The following is a 25,674-nucleotide window of genomic DNA, read 5'->3' as shown; positions in this document are numbered from 1 at the left end:
AATCTCCATAACATAATTATGTTTGAAAATAGAGAGAAGAGATGTTTGGCTGGATCATAGAGTTTAGAATAGGAGATTAATATACAATGCAGGTGGGAAGAGAGCTGGGAACCAAGCTTTAAAAGTTAAAGTTTTGTATCTTTCAGGACTGAGCCATTAGAGCTTCCTGAATAAGAAAATGATAACTGCAATTTGATAAACCAATTAGAAGACTTTGTAAATGTATGTAGGTAGTTGATTTTTAAAAACTCATTTTGGAATTTTCATTTAGCTCTATTAGATTTCATTCCACTAGACATAATCTATTATTCTTGTCTCCCAAAATCTTTTTGGATCCTGATTCTGTCATTCAATATATTAGCTATCATTCATAGTTTCATGACATTCTCAAATTTGATACACATGTTATTATGTTTACCTAAGTCACTGTTTATAAGGGGGGAAAAAAGTTAAGGGCAGGACCTTGCAACCCTCTAAAAAACTTTTTTTCCAAGTCTTTTTGTAATCATTCTACTAGTTCTAAATCTTCTAAGTACATTATTATCCAGTTCATGTCTCTCTATCTTGACTATGAAACTATTATAAGAAATTTTAATAAGTGTCTTGTTAAAATCTAGGTAAATATTATTTATATACCATTTTATATAGCTAAGTTGTACACTGCTGGGCCTGGGGTTAAGAAGACTCTTCTCCCTCAGTTCAAATCTGGCCTCAGACACTCACTAGCTGTGTGACCCTTAGGTCACTTAACCCTATTCAGCACTTAAGTTTTCTCACCTGTAAAATGAGCTAGAGAAGAATATGGCAAACTGCTCCAGCATCTGTGTCAAGAAAATCCCAAATAAGGGTTACAAAGAGTCTGAAATGACCAGACAACAACAAAGGAGAAAATGAGGTTACTCTTAATTACCTATATTGGCTCATAAACATTCTTCCTTCCAGGGATGACATTCCTTGAATTTTAAATTTTTGCCAGAAATTAGCAAACCAACCTATATCTATATCTACCTTTTTCAACTTAAAAAAAAAAAAATTAAATATACCCTCATATGTCTAGTTCTTTGACCTCTCCTATTCTTTATGATTCCACAGAGATGTTACTCATTCTCTTCAAGAATGTTCAGATTTCATAAAGAACAGAAATACATCCTGACAAAAGACTGAAGAGAAGACAAAAGCATCACCAGAGAGGCTTAAGTTTTTTATTCTATCTGGGCACCACATTGGATAACAAAGTTGAGGTATGATGATACTGGAGACAAAGGAATAGGAACAAAACTTCATCTATAGCTCCCACTGTGTCTTTCTTTACAAACTATTCTTCTTTTTCTTTATACAAAAGTAAATGGCACAGTATTGTAAAAATAAGATTTTAAAGAGGTTTTAATGCTTCTAACAGCCAAAAACCTAAGAACTTTAAGAAGGCTAAAAGGAGGAGGAGAATAAAGCATGAATGTAATTCAGATTTGTATCTTCAAATTCCAGGAAGCAAAATCTTTCCAAAATCTTTTAATTATTTTTATGCCTTCTCTTTAGAGGATGGAGATTTTAAAAACAACCTGATAAATATTTCTAAAAAATATTTCTAAAAACACTGATGTGTTCTATCCTGATTACAACCAAAAATAGAAAGTGTGCAATAAAAGTGCTTGATTCTAAACAAACAAGCTTCAAGATACATTTTATTCCCTTAGCTAAGTAAACCAAAGATCTTGAGAATAAAAGTCTAAACAGAAGCATGCTGTTTTCTGAATATATCCTAACCCCAAACCCATTTTGGCCATGAGCTATTAAAATACATCTATTTTAGATTATATTGATTACAAAATTACAAAAAAAATAAGCAAAAATGTTGACAAGAGGTATAAACTAATTTCTGCCTTAGTTCTCAGCAATGATCTTTACCAGGACTCTATTCAATGCACAGCAGCAATCTATCAACTATAAGCAAAATGCCTTTTGTTTGTTTTTGTTTTGAAGATAATTTTCTCTATGCGAGTTCAAATATCCCTAGGATTCTATAATCAATCTGAATCAAAATTTTAATCCAAGACTCCTCTTTTATCTTAACAAAAAAAAAAAAATTTTTTTTCATTCTAAATAGCAATTTTAAGTCAAGTGAATCCCTAGAAGCTTTAGGCAACCAAGGCTTGATCAAATAAGCCATTCCAACATTCAGTTGTTCCCAACTAATTTTAATCTTTCTCTCTCAAAAAAAAAAAAAAAAAAAAAAAAAAAAAAAGCCAAAAAAGCAAAAGCTCCATGTCTTGTTCAAGTACAAGAATTCTAAATATACCAAGGAGAGAAGACTGTGGCAAATAGGAGAATGAAATAAAGTACTTTCATTAGTGGATATTGACAGACTCTATTACAAGAGAAATCTCCTAATAACAAAAGACATGCAATGTTTGGTACAAGAAAATTTAAAATACAATAAATTCAGTGGAACAGAATCAGATATAGACTAACTTTGTATTTGCTTTCTTACTAAAAGTCCGAGACCCAGGATCACAGGACAGTAAAGGATCTTATTTATATTCATCCGGTTTAGTCCCTCTGTTATACAGCTAAGGAAATTCAGACCCTAAAAGAGGCAATGATTTCACAAAAGTAGTGCTCAAAAGGCCTCTTAATATTTCCTTTTCTTTCACACAACTTCTCTCCTAAATTCTTATTTTTAATTCTTGTCTAGAGCCTATTTTTAACTTATTCAAACACAACTTTTCTCTTACCTTGGTCTATGCCAGGCATGTTCTCATAAAATAATAATAGATTTAGGGCTAGAATGGATCATGGAGGCCACAACATCCAATCCCTTCATTTTACAAATGTGGAAACTGAGGCAAAAAAGTTAAATAACTTGCCCACAATCACAACAAAATATCTAGGATTCAATCAGGTACTCTGATTCCAAATACACTACTTTCCAGTAATTTCAAACTATATTTGTTTCCTAAACAGTGTAAAGGGCCTAACACTCTCTCTTGATCCATTTACTTGATATATACATGGGAAGACAGCTGATAAGAATCCTTCACTTAATAAGCTTTCAAAAAAATTGAATAAAATGGATCTCCACTCCTCTATTTCTTTAGAAAATTATGGCTCACAGTTCCCTGTCTAAGCATCTAGGCTGAACAGTTCTTAAAAGGACATAACTAAATAAGTCATTCTCCTGCTCAAGAAGCTTCCATGGCTTCCTACTGAATCCTGGGCTTCTGTGTTTGGAATTTGAAGCCCATGGTAATTTGAATCTAATCTCTTTTTTTCAGGCTGACTCCAGCATAACTACATTCCAGTCAAACTGGCTGACCTGATATTCCTCATATACAGCATTCCAACCTTTGCCTCCAGGCCTTTATTCCCTCTCCATTTGGAATGTTTCCCTAAAATTCACCTCTTGGAATCTCTGACTCCCCCAGAACTTTATTTACATCTGTTTCATTACCTCTACCACCAATCCAAGCTCCTTCAAAGCAAGAGCTTTCTTTGTATCCTTAGAAATTAGCATAATATCTAACTCCTCATAGGTATGCTTATTGAATTAAACAGTTATGAAACTAAGAAAATGACATAAACCTAAAAAAGCAAACCTAAATCCTTTTATTCTTGATGTTTTGAATAATGTTACTAAGCAATTCCTTTTTTATTTATTTTTCTTTTAAAAGACTTATTTTGAGCTAATGGAAAAATACAGCAAAGAAAGCTACAATAAATTTGCAAGTCAGCATGGCTGAGTATACAATAAAGGTTACACAGTGCTCCAAAGGGAAAAAATCAGCATTAAATAGTCATTATTTAGACCTTGCTACTAAGAAGACCTTGCTACTATTATTTCCACTTGGTATTAATACACTTTAAAGATTTTCCCCCAACAAGATATATTAAAGTCATAAAAGTTATATCTTTGATGACTTCAAAAATCTTCAGGTGATCAATGAATCACAAAATGAAAATTTTTATACTTCCCTTGCTATCCCACGGATGAAATGAAGAAGTGATTCACTATAGATAGTAAGGTTTTCTACACGCACCAGCTGGCTGATGACATTATGCTGATTATACCAAGGTCAGAGACAGAGTTTCTGAGATTCTAAATGACCACTCAAAAATTTTTAGCATTCTGCATAGGAAAAATCAAGGAGATAAAGAAATCGTGTTGCCCAAACTTTGAACTGCATCTGGACGAGTAACTGTTTGATTTAATCTTATTATGCACATATACTGGGCAATCATTGCAGAAGAGCAATGAGCTAGATCTTGCTGTATGTGAGCAACTACTAATTGTTTTCAAAAATTCCCAAAGAAGAATCACTAGGACAAAAGAATGTCGTTTTACAAACTAGGAAACATGCAACACCACAATGCTCCAAAGAATCAAAATCACATGTAATCCTAAGAGCACTGGAAAATGTATAACAAGGCATGAGTTGGCTAGATTGTATTTCCAACAAAAATCATGTGTATTAGAAGACAAATAAAAGGCACTTTACAGGAGTAACTTTTCTGTTGTTAGTGCTCCTCTTCCTGCTTTCCCCTACCTCGGCTTGAGTTTATATTGCACTTATTCTATATGCATTTGGCATTTAATTTACCTATGTACATGTTATTTCCCTAGGTATAACATAGACTGTTTGATTTTATTCGTGTATCACCAGTGCTTACAACACAGTGCCCAGTATATACTGGAATTTACTGAATGCTTGTTGAATTGAAACTGATTTTTAAAATATAATCTAGGAGGCAGCAAAGTGGTCAGTGGGTCTGGCATCAGGAAGACCTCAGACATTTATTAACAGTATGACTCTGAGTAAGATACTTAACCTGTATTTGGCATTATCTATGGGGAGAAGGATTATTCTAGTATCTTTACTAAGAAAACCTCTTGGACAGTATTGGTGTGCTATGATGACAGAATTCCAAAAAGATGGACACAACTGGATAATAATCTAGCAGATGACCACCAAAAAATGAGCTAAATACATGAATAGATGAATAGTTCATATTCTGCACTGATACTCACAGAATATATACCAGAAGGCTTGCAATGTGAGATATACATTCTCAATGTAAAGTTCACAAAAGAACATGACTAAAAATTACAAAGGAAAAAAGATATGGATGGATTTAAATAATACTCTTTGAGAGATCCTCAAGGAGGGGGCAGGACCCACCTGTGCAAAAATGTTTGTGGCAGCCCTTTTTGTAGTGGCAAGAAACTGCAAACTGAATGGATGCCCATCAATTGGAGAATGCCTGAATGAGTTATGCTATATGAATGTTATGGAATATTATTATTCTATAAGAAACGATCAACAAGATGATGTCAGAGAGGCCTGGAAAGACTTACATGAATTGATGCTAAGTGAAATGAGCAGAATCAGATCATTGTACACGGCAACAACAAAACTGTATGATGATCAATTCTGATGGACATGATTCTTCCCAACAATGAGATGACTGAGGTCAGTTCCAATGATCCTGTGATGAAGAAAGCCATCTACACCTAGAAAGAGGACTGTGGGAACTGGGTATGGATCACAATATGGCATTTTCACTCATTTTGTTGTTGTTTGCTTGAACTTAGTTTTCTTATTCATTTTCTTTCCTTTTTGATCTGATTTTTATTGTGCAGTAAGATAATTGTATAAATATGTATACACATATTGGATTTAACATGTTTTTTTAAAAATACAAGAAATAAGAAAAAATAACAGTACTCTTTGAGAAAGTATCACAATGAAGAGTGATCAAAGATCTACTGAAGTGTTCATACATTACCTTTTCCACCAAGAATCTCAAAGAACTTTTATAAGTATTATGTTTCTATATCACCACTCCCTTGGAATTGTACATATCTGATGATAGGATCTCTCTCTGTTGACAGATACAGTCTACTAAGTCAGACTCATAACTGCCAACAACAAACCAAAGCAATGGTATTGAGTCTTGCACAACATGCCACTTTCTTTACAAAATTCCAGGAAAAACAGATTTCTCCTATCAAGACGTACAGATGAGGCAATATAAAGAAGGAAGGTACAACACTAATGCCACTATGTGCTGTAGAAGGAGGATTTCAGTGACAAATATGCAAGATCATTTTCCAGTCAGTCTATAGGTATGGGACCATTATTCTCAATGATTCCTCCAGCACTCTTTCTTCTTTCTATCTTATGACTGCAGAGAATGAAAGGAAGAAATATTCCTAAAATGGTCTTTTTTCTTAATGGACAGAAAATATCAAAACAAGGAAAAAAACATTTTTCAATGTTTTTTAATCTACATTGAAGGTATCTTTTCAAAAGGCCAGTGTTCACAAGAATTTATGCACACTCTCCTCTGTTTGGGTGACAATGATCCTAGGTCCAAATCAGATTTCACCTCTTTTCAGGTTCTTTAATATTACATAGATCTGTGGAAATTCCTTAAGCATTACAATAAGAAACTCATTTACACCTTCTTCATCTTGTGCTATTCCTTTCCATGCCCTTCAAATAAATCCTCCACAGCGATCATTCTCTAGGTTTTTCAATATTTGATGGGGATGAGTACAACAAACATTGATGATACATGAGCAGAGACCATCTCCTTTTTGATCACACATGCCCTTGATGATGCTATCACTTTGTATATAGGTCATTACTGTCACTATGCTATAGTCTACTTATGCCCAACATAATTCATAGCTCTGAATCATGTGCCATTTCCATTCTTATTATTAATATTAATGATATTAATTGGAAAGACAGGCTTTTATATCAGGGAGTTGCTATACAATTTCCCAAATGCAATCCAATCTACTCTCAAAATCAAAGAAAAGTTGGAAACAACTTCAGAGACCTTCTAGATCAATCCAATATGTATATAATCTATTCTTTTGAGCATTTTGTGTGAAGAAAAAATTACTAATAAACACTTTAAGTCTCTAGAACTAATAGCTGAAAAAAAAATCTCTATAATATCAAGTATGACAAAAGTTGAGAAATTTTCACCTCTTCTCAACTAAACATCTTCCAAGGAAATCTCTTGAAGTAGCTTTTCATTGATAACACTTCAGAAGAAGGGAAAATGACATTATAAAAACTGGTCTTACAGATACTTCTAAGAGTATTTTAACACCAATGTATCTCATGGGTACTATTGTTTAGGCATTTCAGTTGTGTCCAAATCTCTGTGAACCCATTTGAGGTTTTCTTGGCCGACACTGGAGTGGTTTACTATTTCTTTCTGAGGTAAACAGGGTTAAATGGTTTGATCAGGTCCAAATAGCTAGGAAGCGTCTAATATCAGATTTGAACTCTGGAAAAGTCTTCCTGACTTTAAGTCCAGTGCTCTACTCATTATGCCACATAAATTCCCTTGTAGATACGATAAACCTATTAATTAGCATATTTTAATAGTATCAGAAAAATACAAAGAGCAGTATGCAACAACAGATTCAAATGATATGAATAAAAACAAATCAATACAATGACCTGAAGAAATATGGGTATTTGATAATCTCTTGCCCATTTCCATCAGTAACTGACTTGTCAGGAGAAATATGGATATATCAAAATAAAGTAGAAAGATTTTCAAAAGGCCACTGTTCAAATCCTTGCTCTACTCATTGAAACACTTTCATTGATCCTGAGCAAGTAATGAAACCTCTAAGGGCCTGAGTTTCATTTTCTATAAAATAAAACGGAGAAGATTGTTTCTAAGGTCCCTTCCCACTCTGAGATTCTATAAGACTATATTAGATACTACCCTGCTAATGAACATTGGGAGTATAACAGAAAGTAGCAAGTTCACATCTAGTTTTCTTGCTTTCCTTTATAAATTCATGGTAGCTATATAGTTTTCCAAACCTATCCACAATATTCTTGTAGAACATGGACATGTTTAGATTTTTTTTTTTTTTTAAATGTGGTGGGAAGAACAGCTTCTTGCTCCATCCTATTCCTGCTTACAGCACTAACTAGAAATGATACCATGGTCAAGACACTGGTCAGCACCATCTTCCTCATCTGCAAAATTGTATTGGCTAATCTCCAAGGTATTTTTCCCTAAAAGTATCAGGAGGCTACTTGCCTTCAAATTAAAGAAACATTCACTCAACAACAACAACAACAACAACCACAAAAATATATATATATATATCCCCCCGAGGCTGGGGTTAAGTGACTTGCCCAGGGTCACACAGCTAGGAAATCTTAAATGTCTGAGAACAGATCTGAACTCGGGTCCTCCTGAATTCAAGGCTGGTGCTCTATCCACTGCGCCACCTAGCTGCCCCCAACAAATATTTTTTAAATGCCTAATTTATACAGAGAGAGCAATGGTTATCTTTCCCATAGCCCAACACAGACATATAAGAAAAGATCAATACTCTCAACAGATCTGACAATCTCTATAAAGAGATTTAATATGTCCACAATTCAAAATGGAACTTTAGTAGATGATAGGTACTAAATGTCCCATGAAGTGTAAAGAGAGAAAGTGATGGTAAAATCATATTGGAAGGAGGGAATGAAGGGGGCGGACTGCTGCAACTAATTTGTGTGCTAAAACACACAATTTTAAAAAATATATATTATTGAAAGGGTGATTAAGGTTTGCAGAAGTAATTCTGGAACTATAAAAAAACAAAAAACAAAACTGGTTCCTAATTTGAAAGAACAGAAATAGATGCTTTGGCAAATTGTTGGAAAAAGACAGGAGTAAAAAATAGGCATACAAAGTAATTATAGCTCTTGAAAAGGCATATGCCAGAAAAAGGAAATGACATAAGAATGAGAGAATATAATGGGAAATGCAAAATGCCCTGACACCTTTCCTGAGTACCAGTTCCTTTCAAATTGTTTATGGAACACTATTCCCTATCACAAAAATGACAGAAACTGAGAATTGGAAGAGACCTCAACAATGACCTAATATAACTCATTCACAAAAAGAATTATCACTGTAACACATATGGCCTATTCAAATAATTTAATACCATTTTTAAAAAATGAAAAATGGGTCAAGGAAAAGGCACAGTCATAGATACAGTCTGTTACTACTTCTTGTGTAAATTTAACTGATAAATAGCTATCAAGCACCTCAATGAGGAGATTAAAAAATAGCCTAGAATTCACCTCACTCAGAAAACATTGAATCTCCTTGATAAATAGGCTGGTTAGAATACAATTTCCAACATATTACAAAATAGAATTATAGAAGATTATGAGCAGCATCACTTTATACAAGTGAATGGAAAAAAGAATGTGAGCTGAGACCCAATTATAACAAACATTGAAAGAGGTAATGGTAACAGCAAATGGTAGCAAACAAAAAAGAAACTGAGGGAACATGCCCACATTCTACAGCAAAGCATTTTCTTCATCAATGATAATGGGACTACTCCATTGTGATGGGATAAAACCAGTTTCTAATAAATTTGAATTAAGAATTCAATTCTTTCCAATTAAGAAGAAATGGGACTAAAAATGGGAAAAAAGGGAAAGACAGCTAAACTAGGCCAACTCTGCAGAGAAAATATATGTTAAACTGAAAAAAAAGGTTGGGGATGCTGAAGGATTTTCAAGACAACTTTTCAAGGGAAGAAAAGGGGCAGAGAGGATCACATCAGATAAAATGTATACAAAATTAGGAGTTTTCGCATGAACAAATTTAATACACTAACATTAGAAGAGAAACAGTTAACTAGGGGGAAAAAAGCTTTGTTTCTCCAGTAAATATCACATTTCCAAGATACATAAGGAACTGATTCCAATCTATAAAAACATTTCCCAAATGAGAAATGGTTACACAACATAAACAGGCAATTTTCAAGGGAAGACCTGTACCTATTTTAAAAAATGCTCCAAATCACTAACAATTAGAAAAATGTAAGTAACTTTGGGGTTCCACCCACACCCATAGACTGGCAAATCTAATAAAATGAAAACAGAATTAACAAAGGAAAAATGACAACTACCTCCCAGGGTCCTTATGAAAATCAAATGAGGTAACAATTGTAAAGTGCTTGGGATAATGTTTTGTACATAGTAAGTGCTATGTAAATGTTAGCTATTTGAACTCAGATTTTCCTGACTGCAGGCCCAATCTTCTATTCACTATGCCTATGAGTGCCAGAAAATATAGCCAGAAAGGGACAGCTAGATGGTGCAGTGGATAGGGCTCCAGATCTGGAGTCAGGGGGACACTGAGTTCAAATCCAACCTCAGACACTTAACACTTGCTAGCTGTGTGACCCTGGGCAAGTCACAACCTCAATTGCCTTGCCAAAAAAAAGGGGGGGAAGAGGGGAAAGACCTGAATTGGAATTCAGAAACTATTATTACAGGCAAGATTTATATTCAATAAATACAGAAATAGTATACTTGTAATTCAAATATCAAAAAAAATAGGTTGCAAATTATTTAGAAGCATAAGAACCTGGCTGTCAGGATCCAACCAGCTGCCAGGATTTCTCAGGCTCTCAAAGACATGTGAATTATTTCTTAGAATTTTGGTATGTCATGCTAGGTAGTTTCAGTCAAAATTTTTGTCCTGAAAAGGAAATGTGTTCCCAAGCAAATAGCCAAGGCTTCGATGCTATCTATGCTAGAGTTGCAGCTGAGGCTGGCTATCAGATATAATATAGAAAACTGATCTCTGCAGTTTATTCCATATCTCTAGGTAAAGAATTTTTAACCATAGTGTATTTAGCCACTCTTCAAGTTAATTGGCATTCACTAAATTTCCAGTTTTTTGTTACCATAGAAAAGGCTGCTATGAATATTTCAGTATATATATTTTTAGCTGATTCTCCTAGTAATATGCCTAAGAATAGAAACACTGGGGCAGAAAGTATCAAATTTTATAATTTTCATCATATATAATTTCAAAGTTTGTTTTCAGATTGTCTGCAACAATTCACAGCTCTGACTAAACTGAATCAGTGTAGATATCTTCTCCCCACAGCCCTCCAACATTCAATGCTTCCATCTAATATTATTTTTGTCAATTTGGTAGATGTGAAGTGAAACTTAAGAATTGTTTCAATTTGCATTTATGCTATTTTTAATGATACAGAATTCTCCTTTTATGAAAAACTTTTGAAAGATACTACCATGGCAGGGAGCAGCTAGGTGGTACAGTGGATAGAGCACCAGCCCTAAAGTCAGGAGGACCTGAGTTCAAATGTAGTCTCAAACTTAACAGTTCCTAGCCATGTGACCCTGGGCAAGTCATTTAACCCCAAATGCCTCAGCAAAAAAAAAAAAAAAAAAAAAAAAGTAATACCATGTGGTGACCAGAGCTCTGATAGATATCTTTTAAGGCTGTTTGCTTTTGTGGTTTTCTCAATACTGTGTAGACAGTCCTGGTTCTGCCTTTTCACTTTGCATCAGTTCACAAGTGTTCCTAATTTAAAAAAAAAAAAAATTCTTCATATTCTTTTTTGTGGCACAATAATATTCCAATACATTCATATACCAACATTTGTTTGGCCACTATCTACTCAATGGACATTAATGTGCCACCCAATTGCTGCTATAAATAATTTTATATATGGAACCTTTCCTTTTCTCTGACATTGTTGGGTTATATGAATAGCATGATTATCTCTGGACCATGGGGTAAGTACATCTCAGTGACTTTTTTTTTTTTTTAGCATAACTCCAAACTGTTTATAAAATGATTGAACCAACTTATAGTTCCACCAACAATGATTTCTGCCCTGTCTCCCCAAAGTCCTATCATTGTAAGTGTTTTAACATATTTGCCAAACTGATGATGGTTAGATGAAACCTCAAATTTTAATTTACAATTTTCTTATTATTAGTATTATCATTTCTTCTTCGTTACTTAGAGCATGCTTTCAATTAAGTGTTGTTTGCTTTTCTCCTTTTGAAAATACCTGCTTGATTCTTTTGACTGCTTATCTACTAAAAGTAAATCTTTTGTTCTTATATGATTCTATCAATTCTCTTTGTTCTCAGAAACCAGAACTTTATTTGAGATTCTTGCTGTGGAAGCTTTTTGTCACTGACATATATGCCTCATCTAGACCTATTTATTTTGTCTGTGCAAAAGCTTTAGCATTTATTTGTGTATTTTATCTTTTATGACTTCTATTCCTTTCTTGATTAAAGTAACTTCATCTAATCAGATCATAGAAAGATATAGCCTTTCATTCTCTTCTAATTTTTAAAAATTATGTGACTTTTATATTTAGAGCTTATAGGAGCTTATTCTCAAGGTACATGGTATTAATACACTAATGTAAGCTCAATTATTGTTTTTACTAATTACTGTAGTTCCTGTAAAATAGTTGTTTCCTATTATTTGCATACTGGTATTAATAAGAAAATGGACTAATGTGTTTTAATTGTTTCTGGGTCTTGCTTATTGAATCCAATTCAACCTGCCTACTTTTCTATATTTTGATTAGCATTATTTTACAATGCAATTTAAAATCAAGTTCTGCTAGGTTCCCTTTTCATTTCTACTTTTCATTATTTTCCTCAAAATTCTACACTATTTGTTCCTCTAAATTATTTTTTAAAGTTTTGTTTAATACAAATTAACTCCTTGGTAGTTCAAATGATAGAGCACTAAATCAGTAAATTAATTTAGATTTAGATCAACATGCATACTTCATACATTGTCATGGCCTAACCAAGAACAATAAATGAATCCTTAATTGTTGAGTCTTAGTATGGAGCATATTTTCACTGCTAGTAAAAGCTAGAGCCATAAAAAGAATCAACAAGCATTAATGGAGGAAAAAACCCTACTTAAATTAGCCTAAGAATTAGCTATGAGACAAACTCTATAGCAACAACATTTAATTCTTTCCACTTTTTATTGCAACTAAAGCCACTGAATCAACCCAATTGTTCACCATTTCATTCTTTTGAAGAATTTTCATAAAGTGTCTATAGGTCTTCCCTTAATCCATGCTGTGCAACTTAGATCTTTCTATTGTTAAAACCATCAGGTCCCTGAAATTTGCCTCCATCTAACCTAATGAACCTTATATCCCACATCTCCATGAAATAAACATCAAACTTATTCCCAGCTCTATGCCGCTGCTCCTGTTTCCCCCCAATCAGAAATACCTTTTCTTTCCCCTTATAAAAAATCTTCAAACCCCACCTCTTCCATGAAGCTTCCTCAAAACTGCAAACTCCAAACCACTCTACTCAGATAAACATTTCATGTTTCTCTATTTTATAGAGATGTGAACCTTGAATCTGTAAGTTCTAGGAGTCCCAAAGAAATATGATGGTACAGTAGAGTCAAGCCAAAAGTCTCTCCTGATTTTATGTTCAGCACTTTACCATGCCACATTGCCTTTTGTAAGAATCTAGGTTTTTCTAAGAAATTTTACCCAAATTCTGCTTCACAATTGTTTATCTAATGTTAAAAAATCCCAATTTTTGATAGTATTAAAGAAGGAATAAAGCTAATTCTTTATACCTGGGAATAAGTTTACCTTCAGATCTTTGAAGGTAAATATCCTATCTCAATCAAGACCATCATGTATCAACCATTGGAATCATTCATTCACAGATTCACATTAGTGGTTTTAAATGTTTTAAAATCTAATGTCTAAGAAAACAATCAAAGCAGAACCAGACATGGGTTTAACTCAAAATCATCTAAGCCACATCAAAGGCCTTCATCCATACATACTCTCAAGTTTTATTAAAAAAAAAAAAAAGTCATTTTTATTTAAACCCCTAGAAAAGATAAATAGGTAGCTAGAACTTCATTTTGGAAAGTAGATCTATCCTGGGTTTATTTAGGTCAAGATAAGAATAGGATCCTGAGGATTTGAGTGTTATTTGTAACTTCTCACCCAATATATATTTTCAGAAGTGACAATTCAGATTTACTAAAGACAACTCATGGGCTAGTTTTAAACCTGGATCACTTAAGATGTGGGCTGTTTTTTTTTTTTTCTTCTTCTTAAATCACACTTTAAAAGATGGTTAAATTATAAAACTCTTAAGAATAAAACCAATGTATCTTTGACTAGCAGTGCTGACAAACAACACCAGAAAACATGTCTTTTGAACAAGAACTCAATAATTACTAGTACACATAAATATGTTTAAAAACAAGTTTAACTTTCCCCAAAATCTGTTCTTCTCCTCTATTTCTATAAATTATACAATCATTCACTCAGTCTCCATGTTTAAAACCTTGGTATAATTTTTGACACTTTCCTCTCCTTTCATTAGTTACCAAATCTTGTTGAATGTATTTTGTACAGTATTTCTTACATTCCTTCACTCTCTCTCTATGCCCATCACCACAACACTACTATGGTATTCTGGTCCTCTTCAAGCAAGAATACCAATCAACCAAGTATGGGCCCTCACTAATACCAACCTCAAATATCATAATAGTCTATTAACAGATAGTCCTGCATATTGATATCATCAGATATACTGCTTATGTATAGGACTGTTCATGTCATTCATTCATCTACTCAAAATCTTTCAATGGCTCCCTACTGCTGTGTAAAATTTAAAACTTGTCTGCCTGACATTTAAGACACTCTACAATCTGACACTGCCCCCACCCAATTTCTTATTTTATTAGGTCCTCCATACTCTATATGTCAACCAAACAAGACTATTCTTCATCCCCCATGTACACAACATAACACTCATCCATTCACTGTTACCTGCATGTAGAATGCTCTTACCCTCTCTTAATAGATAAGAGTTCCTTTGCTATTGAATTCATATTCATTAAGGCAATTAAGTAACTCAGAGCACTGGAATGAAGACCTGAGTTCCAAAACCTGCTTCAGATGCTTACTAGCTTCATGGCTTAACCTGTCTGCAATTGTTTGTCTCAGTTTCCTTATCTGTAAAATGGGAATAAAAGCACCTACCTCTTCTAGGATTATTGTGAGGACCAAATGATTTAACATATATCTCAAGTACTATGCAAAATTTATACTGCTATATAAATGCTAGGTATCATTATTGTTGTTATTTTTAGTCCAACTGAAATAGCAACTCAAATGTCATCTCCTCTGGAAAGTCTCCTCTTGCCCTACCCAAATTAATAAAGACTTTCCCATTCATAGGATTTCACACAATTTGCTTGTGGCTTCCTCATAATATTTAGTATATTATTTATACTCCACTCAATCCCATCTTTTTTAATGCTTATATTTACTAATAGTGATGCTACATAGCTAGATCATAAAAAATAATTTCAGAAGAATCAAAATACCAAGTAACACAAAAGGCATCAGAAACACACATGGTGTGTGTGAATGAGTTTTAATGTACTGCAAATGCTGGCCTGGGCACTTGAAAGAGTTCATCACAGTTATTGTGAAAAGGAATTTGGATGGCTATATGTCAAGGTAGAGTTAACAAATGGACAGCTTCTATGATGAATTGCTATCTATAAAATACTAAAAGAACTAGAAAAAGGTCTCCAGGATGTTAAACAGATACTCTATGAAGATTTTATTAAAAATGCATAGAAGAATCACACATGATGAGAAAATATGGACAGGCCCTGTTTTACAAATCATTGAGTTCTGTTTCAGGGAAAAAGATAAATGATATTTTTTAAAGTTTCCACAGTTTTAAATTTTGTTACACATTTGCAGTTTTATAGTACTTTCATTCATTTCAATGAAACTAGTTAGGAAAAAAATAATATAGTACTTTTATTCCTTTGCAGCAATGAAACTAGTTAGGATTCTCTCACAGCTGATTAAAGGTTACTTGCCATAGGCTCCTAAAATGCTAATAATGGCTCTGCAATTTATGCTATTAAAAACAGTACCTCTAATAGTGAATTCATACATCCTTCAAAGTATGGATAAAGTTATTTGCTTATATATTAGACATCATGAAAGCAAGAATTATGCCTCCTGTACGAAGTAAGCACTTAAAGTATTTGTTGAATTTGTTGTTGAAATGAATTTTAACCAGCTGGCTGTTCCCTCAGATAACAGAATCTGTAGAATATGATGATATGGTATTTCTATAGCACTTAAAAGATTACAAAGTGCTTTATAAATATTATCTCATTTGATTCTCAATAATAATCCTGTGACATAGGTGTTATTATTATCATCCCCATCTTACAAATGAGGAAACTGAGGCAAACACATAAATTGACTTGCTACGATCACAAAGATCCTAAGTGAGGCTAAAAATGAATTCAGGTATCACTGATTCTAGGTCTAGTGTTCTATCCACTGCGCCACCTAGCTGCTTCTGGTATAAATAAAATGAAATCTTTAAAAACTGGTCTTAGGATCAATCACAGATCCTTATTTTAAATAGTGGTAGAATGAGATCCTTTTGACACTTACAATAATAAACTTGCTTGAATGCTAATACAAATCACACTGACGCAAAGAAGCCCACTTCAGTGGTGTAAAAATTTTTAGATTCTTTTTACTTTTAGTCCAGCATAAAGTATCCTGGAATCAAATAAGTCCGCAAAGGACTTAAAATACTCAGAAATACTCAATCTATAGACTGAAAACCATCATGTAAACTTCCTCCTTTGAAAATGAGATGGTCTAAATGATCAGGCTTCATTGTAAATTGTATAAGGACAAACAACTAAACGTTTTTTCAATGGCATTCTTATTTTTAGCATAAATCCCAACACAACTTTTCACATTCCAGCCTTTTCTTTTTCTTCTTAAAGATTTTTTATCCTTTAAAGTTCCTGAAAAGGTATGAAGTGGAATCTTGAAGGATTTATACAACATCCTACGAAACATAATACAGAAGGAAAAAAAATAAAAGAGGCAAAGACATTTCCTTTTTTTAATAAATCATACAATAATTATAGGAGGAAACCAAGGAACTCAAAAGTAAACAAAATCTGCTGACCAAATAATTTTAATGTCCTATCCCAGGAACTTCTCATGGCTTAGTTAAAAGAGACAATTGGAAACCTAATTCAACTGTGACATTATAAAAAGCTCAAAATTTTGAAGAAGAAATCTTGGCTCTGAAAACTACTTCGTTCCCTTTAAAAAAAAAAAAAAAGTTTACTTTCAAGAAGCCTTGCCTTTGAGTCTCAGAGGAAATTGGCAAGATACTAAGGCATAACAATTCTTTACAGGAACATTTTCTCAGTTACTCTGCAAAGACAACTGTTTCATTTATTCCAAAGTAGAAGACAGATTTAGTTTGGGTTTTTTAAATCATGTGTCCAAAAGATCTTGATTTCTGTTGTCAATAACTTCAAGTTAGATACGTAACTTCTAATCTGCCTTAATTTCTTAACTTGAGAACACAATATTTACCACTGGAGAGATTATTGAAAAATTTCAAAATTTAAAATGCTGAGTTAGTCAATCTCCAGCTTCCAAATACATTGACAGACTGCCTATTTTCCACATCCACTCTTACAATAGCTCCCTATTATTGGAATAAATAATTTCCCCCCCTTGAGGCAACTGGGATTAAGTGACTTGCCCATGGTCAAATAGCTAGGAAATATAAAATGTCTGAGGCCAAATTTGAATTCAGATCCTCCTGATTTCAGGGCCAGCACTCTATCCACTGTACCATCTAGCTGCCCTGAAATAAAATATTTTTATTCAACAATCTGAAATTTTGCTTGGTAGAAAAAAGGCATGAGTCCATTAATATGTGTAATACTGGTAACACCTTCATTTTGAAGAAGTCCATTTTGCAAAGTTGGAAGCAAATAAACTGTGAAGATCAAATGATTACTGCATCATAAATACCTTTAAGAAAAAAGGAATTCTTTTTTATTTTATTCTAAAAGATAGCTTCATTTCATAAGAAGAGAATGTAGACTTATTGCAAAGAACACTTGACTTGGAAACAAAAAGCTAGTTCAAAACTTTGCATTTCCTTCCCATTTGAGTCCAGGAAAGTATTTTAGCTTCTCTGGACTGCATCTTCCACAATCCAATAAACAGGAATGGACTAGATGGCTGCTAAACAACCGTCCAGCTTTAAAAAGACAGTGGTTGTGGCCAACATTACACAATTATGGCAAACCAAAACAAGAGAAAAACCCCAGTTGTTATATAGCACCTTCCAAACATTTTAGTGGAAAACTATGAGATTCTTTTCAATTAAAAGGAACTCCAGAAACTGCATTGGCTCCTTTCCCATTCAGCTTTCCCGGTTCACTGTGGGCTGACCCTCTAAACTACTTCTGAGCAGAAGCTTTTCTGAACACAAACTATGGAGAGTTGGAAAATCTTAAGATATGGCATAATTGAGAAGAGTACTGATGAGGGTCAGAACTATGGTCTTAAGCATTTTGTTCTTTCCTAACTCACTCCAAATCGCAGCATCTTTCCCAGCACAGTGTTCTACACAATTGGTTGTTAATAAATATTTGCTGAACTGAACTGAAAAGAACTGATGGGTAAAATGGCAAAGTAAATATTAGTTGGCATGATAAAAGAGCTCAGAATCTAGTGCTATAAATTACAGGATCTAGTATTTATATAGAGGTTTAAAAATTGCAAAGTACTTTACAATTATGATCTCATTTTATCTTCACAACAGCCATGCAAAGTAGGTATTATTATTATTATTCCCATTTTACAGATAAGGAAACTAAGGCTGAGTGAAGTTAGACGGCTTGTCCAGAATCACACAGTTTAGTGAGTGCCTGAGGCTGGATTAAAAAACAGCACACGTTTAACCTATATCAGATTGCTTGCTGTCTTGGGGAGAGAGGATGGAGGGAGAAAAATCTGGAACACAAGATTTTGCAAAGATGTATTTTGAAAACTTTCTTTGCATATATTTGGAAAAATAAAATGCTGCTTAAAAAAAAAAAAAAAGAATAAATACTTCCCCATGTGCTGCTAAAAGGTACTTTACACAGGTTGGAAAGAGAATGATTAAATGAATTAGTAAGAAAATTAATCTACCTTCCCTATCTGTAGTCCTAACCAAAAATTTCATCTGCATTCAAATCCCATAAAAAGTCATGGGATGAAGGATACAGGGCTCCTCAGAATCATAACTTTATAATGAGCAAGGTAATATGTGATAGTCATTTCTGACACAGTCAGAAAGGAAATAGGAACTAAAAGAAGGGTCTGGCTACACTACTGAAGCATAAGACTTACCAAAAAAAGAAACATATAAATTGGATTAAAAGGTATGATCTCAATTTGGTGTAATTTAAGAACCAAATTTCTTCATTAAGGCAACTCAGTGGTTCAGCAGGATAGAGTACTGAATCTGGAATTAGGATGATCTATGTACAAGTTACTTTCCCTAAGCCTCAGTTTCTTCATCAATAAAATGAGGATAATAGCATCTACCTCATAGGGTTGTTATAAGGATCAATTTACATATGTAAAACACTGAAAAAAAAAGCACCATATAAGTGCTAGTTATTACCACCACCACCACCACCACCACCACCACCACCACCACCACCATCATCACCATCATCATCATCATCATCATCATCATCATCATCATCATCATCATCATCATCATCATCATCTATTCCATATAGAAATGTGTCTGTGATAACATACAGCAAACAATTATAAGATAGCATAGCAGAATTAAAACAAACAAACCCCAAATCCCAAAAATGAGTAAAATGAAGATAGGTTAATTTAGAAACATTCCCCTAATAAGTCTTGCATAATCAGAACTTATTTCTCACTGACCTAAAAAGCAAAACTAAACACAGTAGAAAGTTCTCCTTGCAACTTCCTTTTGAAATTCAACTATCACCAGATGTTTTTTCAAGTGGTACAAGCTCTCTGAATAACAAATAATATATGCTCCCATAAAATTCAAAGATACACTGACTCCAGAACAGAGCTGCTGAGCTGAACTTCCAAAAATTTAGCAGGCTCATCTGGTGGCAGAAAAATTTGGTCTTGTGGATGGGTGTTAGATTCAAAGAAACAGTTTTACTTCTGGACATCTTAGGTTTCCTAGGGTACTGACTTTTCAATATTCTTCTTTTCAATCCATTTCTTTTACCCTCCAAGATCTACCACTGAAAAGAATAAGGAAAGCAAAAAGAAATTTTCCCTGGGATAGAACAGGGACTATATTAACCTCAGAAAGCACAATATGCCTTCCTTTTTTTGTTCTGAAAAATGATTCTTTTCTTATATAGCTGAGACTGTAGGGCATTCTCATCATATATCTTATGCAACAGTAATATAGGCAATACTATAACCTCATATGATATATGCAAATCCTCCTTTGTCACCCTAACTGTAAGTATTGATGTGGTCTTTTTAAGTGGTCTTAATTTGAAGACTGAGTGTTATCTAATTTATATCACCTGATCAGGAGTTCCCAAAGAAGCTTTGATCCCATTAAGATCTGCCCACTATTGGGGGTGGAGCCATGATGCCGGAGAAGATACATGCGATTTTGTGAGCTCCTTTCTTCCTTCATTACCAATTAGTTAAATCAGCCTCAAAAATAACGCTGGACTGATAGAAACCACAAGGACTGGAAGCACAACATACCAGCTGAAGAGAATCTGGAGTTTCAACAGAAAAGGTCGGTTCCCAGGGGAGGAAAAAAAAAAAGAGGCCAGCACAGATGGCTGGGTGTTAGCACATTGCGCTGATCGCGCTGGGGAGAACTCTGGGATCAGAGAAGCCACTGAGATAGAGGAATCTGGCACAGGCTGTTAGCTCTTCTCTGCTTATAAAACAGCAGATCAGAAGAGAAATCAAGCCACTTTAAGATATAAAATCAGATCCTAGAACCACCCCAATCCGGAAGTGACTCAAAAGATCTCAGCACAGCAGTGCACCTGGCTTCTGCTGCCTGGGGCTTCACCTGGGAGTAGTTAAAAGCTTGAAAAGCAGGGACACGGCCCAAGGCAACATCTAATTCACACAGTGCCAGGCTTGGCAGGAGGCTGTGGAACTCAGCCAGGGAAGTCCCAGAGAAGCGGAACCTTTGAAATAGGGACCACGGTTTCTGGGCAGACACTTCCAGTTTGAGCGCAGGGGCTTTTCACATCAGCTGCTGACATCCACACCCCACCGGGATGCATAGGCTGGGTTTTGTGTAGCCTTTACTGTTCAGTCTTAAACCTCAGGAAAGTCGCTAGGACAAACAGTGCCCTCAAAGCACAGCCCTGCTAATCACCTCTGGGGCACTTCCAGGGAGGGGGAGGGGAACTCTCTCCCAGAGCTCTCTCTTAGCTCAGGTGCAGGAGCTGCTGCATCCATCTGGTCTGGGAGGAAGCTGGTAAAGAAATAAATAAATAAACTTCTTACCCCAGGGACAGACCCCAAAAGATTTTTTAACCATGAATAAAAAAGCCAAGAAAAACTATTGATTCTTTCTATACAGAGAAAGAGCGGGTATCCAACCCCGAGGAAGTTAATAGCAGAGAGTCAGCAGATAACAGCCTAAAGGGGAACCATACCTGCCCCCCATCACATAATTCTCTCCTAGAAGAGACTATTAAAAAATTAAGAGAATTTGAAGAAAAATGGGGAAAGGAAAGAGAAGCTATGATAGAGAATAACAACGTTCTGAAATTGGAGTTGGAAAAAATAAAGAATTGATAGGAGATTCAAGGAAACAAAATTTGTGAATTAGAAAAAGGTTAAAAAATCACAGGAAAGTAGGATTTCTGAATTGGAAAAGATAAAAAAATCTCAAGAAAATAGGATTTCTGAATTGGAAAAAGAAAATAATTCTCTAAAAAAAAATTAGGGAAATGGAAAAAAATTCAATAGAGCAAAATAATTCATTTAAAAACTCAATTGGGCATATACAAAAAGAACTAAAAAATGTGAATGAAGAAAATAACTCCTTAAAAATCAGGACGGAACAAATAGAAATGAATGATTCTTTGAGAACCCAAGAATCAGTCAAACAAAACAAAAAAAAATGAAAAGCTGGAGAATAACGTCAAATACTTACTGGGAAAATCTATAGACCTGGAAAATAGATCTAGGAGAGATAATCTGAGAATCATTGGACTTCCCGAAAACTATGACCAAAAAAAGAGCCTAGATTCTATTTTACAGGAAATCATTAAAGAGAACTGTCCAGAGATAACAGAAACAGAAGGGAAAATAGACATCGAAAGAATTCATCGAACTCCTTCTGAAAAAGACCCTAAAAAAAGAACACTACGGAATATTGTGGCTAAGTTGCAGAATTACCACACGAAGGAGAAAATCTTGCAAGTAGCTAGAAACATCTGCCCACTATTACTTGGAAAATGGGAGATTCCCCAGCTTTATTCACATAAACTGATCTAATGTTCTGACTTGAGCAACAAACATATACCTAGCTCAGGTTACTGCCAAATAGTTGCAAGATTCTAGTATGTTCACAAATATGAGAACATACTTTGGAATTTTCGAAAATCCATCTCTCAACTTTGGTGGCTGCAAAAAACCTGCTTCAATAAAACTCACTAAATACTCCAACCACATTTCCCCACACTGGGAAAAAAAAAATAATGACGAAGTTAGTGTTCCTCTGTTGTCATGTTTTTCTTTGATGTCAATAGATGCTCCTAAAGACTAGATGATTCTTAGTCAAGTTATCTAAAGAACTCCAATTTTCCTGAACCAGTTAATGCCAAGAATCTATTTTAAGCATAAAAGAATTATCCTGTAATTGGTCCATCCATTGAACCAAAACCAGAACATTGGTTGATGGTAATCTGGGGGCCTATGCTGAATTTACAAGGTAAATAATGAAGCTAATACAAAACAATTCCTCTCTGCCTCATTCATGCATTTTAAAAAGCAATGGTTTTGAGGCATCTTATTAATCAAATTCAGTGGAAGGTTATACTACTGAAAGAAACCAAAACTCTATTCCCATGCTTCTTGTTTCCTTCTTCAGAGGTACATTTCTAATAAAACACAGAGCACAAAACATAATATCTTCAGCTTAATGATAACCAAGAAAGCCAAGCCAGGTGCTAGTCATTGCTACCACCAAAACAAGGAAGTATCAAAATACAGTAACCAAGGATGGGGTAAGAGAAATCTATGACAGTCCTGAGAGTGCTGGCCAATTGACTTCCTCCTATAGTAACCAGTGTGAAAAACTGAAAGCCCCCAACATGGAATCACAGCCAGAAAAACCTTTTTGGCTAATGTTTCTCTGGCAAGTCTACAGTTCCAGTATCTTCAAAATGAGTAAAGCTATCACCAGCTCTGCTTTCTGAATACAGTCGCTGAGAAAGATACTAAAGCAACCCTGAGTTATGCCCTTTGTAGAATGCCTTACAGCAGCAGATCTTTTGCATATCAACAATTTACAAGTCTTGACAATGCCAAAAGCATTCACTTCTGTTTGCTACAACCATGAAGATGGAATGTGAAAGAATACGTCTTGCCCATCAAGGAAGTACAAAACAAAATTGAAACTTTGTTAACTGGATATAATAAAATTACACCTCCTTAAAGTCAAATGCATATATACACACACACATGCTCTATGTTCAGAGGCATACAGCAGATCCTGGTGATTCTGAATCTGGCCATCAGTACTAATATGAGAGTAAACTCCATCTAGAGAAGGAAATGGGGACATGGGGAGAGTAAAGGAGATGTGACTGTTCACCTGCATTAAGAAAATAAAGAGATTTGGCTCAGCAATGAGAAGCAAAGGAAATCTATCTGCTTTATCCTGAGGGCTCAGATGTTGAACATTCCCCTCTATTTTTATTTGCTCCTACCACTGGCAAAAGGCTCTGGGACAGGAACTTTAAAGATTATCTCATCCTTTCATTTGGCAGAGAGGGAACCTGAAACCCAGAGAAACTAAGGGACTTGCCTAAGGTCACACAACTCATCCAGAGTACAGCTCAGATTCCAAATCCATTGACCTAAAATTTATCCCACACTCACATGTCTTCTCCACTATTCTTAGATTTCTCTGTAACATTTCCCATACAATGATATACCGGGATTATCTCCCAACACTACTTCATAAAGGATGCCAATTTGAAATCATTCCAGGAATAAAAATGAGCTACTTCATAAGCATTGAGAGGAAGAGCTTAACCCCTTTAAAGGATCAATCCTTCCCCCATTAAACTCCACCTCAAATCAAAGATAGTTAAGCTTGTAATTTGAGGAGAAATTATTTTTCACCATGTGTGAAACATAAAGGAAGGACTCATTCTTGGAGCATAAGTATTAACAAGAAAAGTACTCAAGTAACAGCTAAGTTATCTAAAGAAAGGACATAATGACCACTTTCAAATAGTGGAAAAGGAAATCATGAAATGTGTTAACCATTAGTCCAAGGCAAATAAAAATAAGAAAGCACAGCATTGATATCAGTTATAATTCCTTAATTATAAATTCTGATTAAGAAACAAGTCCAATCAAGGTTATACCAACTATTGATCCAAGCATTTAAATAGAATCATGTGTATTTGAGAGAGTATCCTCTGGGGCTTATGAATCCCACATAATCTGAAATGGTTATGTCTATTATAGATGACTATAAATTCTCAGAAGGTATGGTCTATGTCTATTTTACTTATTTACCTTGAGAGGCAACAGTAGTAATAAAATAAAACAAAACAAATAACAACAAAAATGCGAGACTTGAAATCGGGAAGTCTGGGTTAAAAAACTTTAACAACTACTAACTTTATGACTGTCACAAATGAGTCATTTAATTTTTCTGAGCCTGTCTTCATCAATAAAATGTGTACAAAAGTTGTCCTAATGCCTCACAGGACTGATATGAGGAAAAATTACTTAAATATGCTTTCTTACTATGATAGTTTGTACAGAGTCCACCATAAGGTTTTGTGCAAGTGGACTATTCACATAAACCACTGAATTATTTCTATGACTGAGAAAAAGAGTTCTAAAAATTGATCTGCTCTTTCCTGAGAGTGGGTCATATAAGAAATCTAAATTTTTAAGACTTTTAATTCTCCTCGTAACAATATACAAAAACCAAAGTTGGAACCAATTGCTTTGCTTACTTGGAACCCATAATAAAGCTGCCTCAGAGAGAAGGCAACAGCTAGAACTAAAACACTGATTAAAACACTGGCGTAGATCACAGGAAACTGTAATTATATTTGTTCTGCTTATTTCTAGAGGATGTTACTAGAACCAATGAGTGGAAGATTCTGACTAGCAATAGGGAAAGAAGTTCTCTTTCAGGCTACTATTTTGCTCATTCCCACTGTATATGTTATTGCTACGAAACTGCTATGTGTGAAAGGCATTTTCAATCTAACTACAGACAATTAAGTTGAATTTTTTTTCCCCCATTTCCGCCAATGGAGAATAAACAGTAAACTGACTTTCTCAAGATAAAAGACAGTGAGGACAAACAAATTGGGAATAAAATTCCCATCACTTCCACTTCCTCTCCAGTACAAGGGTCCAAAAAATATAGTTTCACTGAAATGTTTAATGGGTTTCTAGGTGACAAACTGGGATCTTATAAATAAAAGAAAGTTCAAGCACAAAGAGAGGTAAGTACAGATTCAGATTCACCAGGTCAGACAGTAAGCAGTGAAGCTCTCTTGTATGCAACTCTAATTGGCAGAGAACAATAATGAATTCAAGAGATATGGATACAAAAAATCCACTCCCCCCTCATCCCCAGATGAAATGGAAAGGGGTGCATGCATGCAGGATCTGCATGCAATTAGAGCTACATACTAGTGGCCTTTGCTATAGATCCAAGTGTGTGT

At 34.6% G+C, this 25,674-nt stretch overlaps 1 protein-coding gene across 4 annotated transcripts in view; it reads right to left on the bottom strand.

Moving 5' to 3' along the window:
* Positions 1–25,674, bottom strand: part of RBM6 (RNA binding motif protein 6) — a 106,532-nt gene that overhangs the window by 32,379 nt on the left and 48,479 nt on the right. The window lies entirely within an intron of this gene.

Source organism: Sminthopsis crassicaudata, chromosome 1 (assembly GCF_048593235.1).
Source record: "Sminthopsis crassicaudata isolate SCR6 chromosome 1, ASM4859323v1, whole genome shotgun sequence".
Classification (NCBI taxonomy): Eukaryota; Metazoa; Chordata; class Mammalia; order Dasyuromorphia; family Dasyuridae; genus Sminthopsis; species Sminthopsis crassicaudata.
The sequence above is the reverse complement of the archived record's forward strand: the minus strand, read 5'-3'. Positions and strand labels throughout refer to the sequence as shown.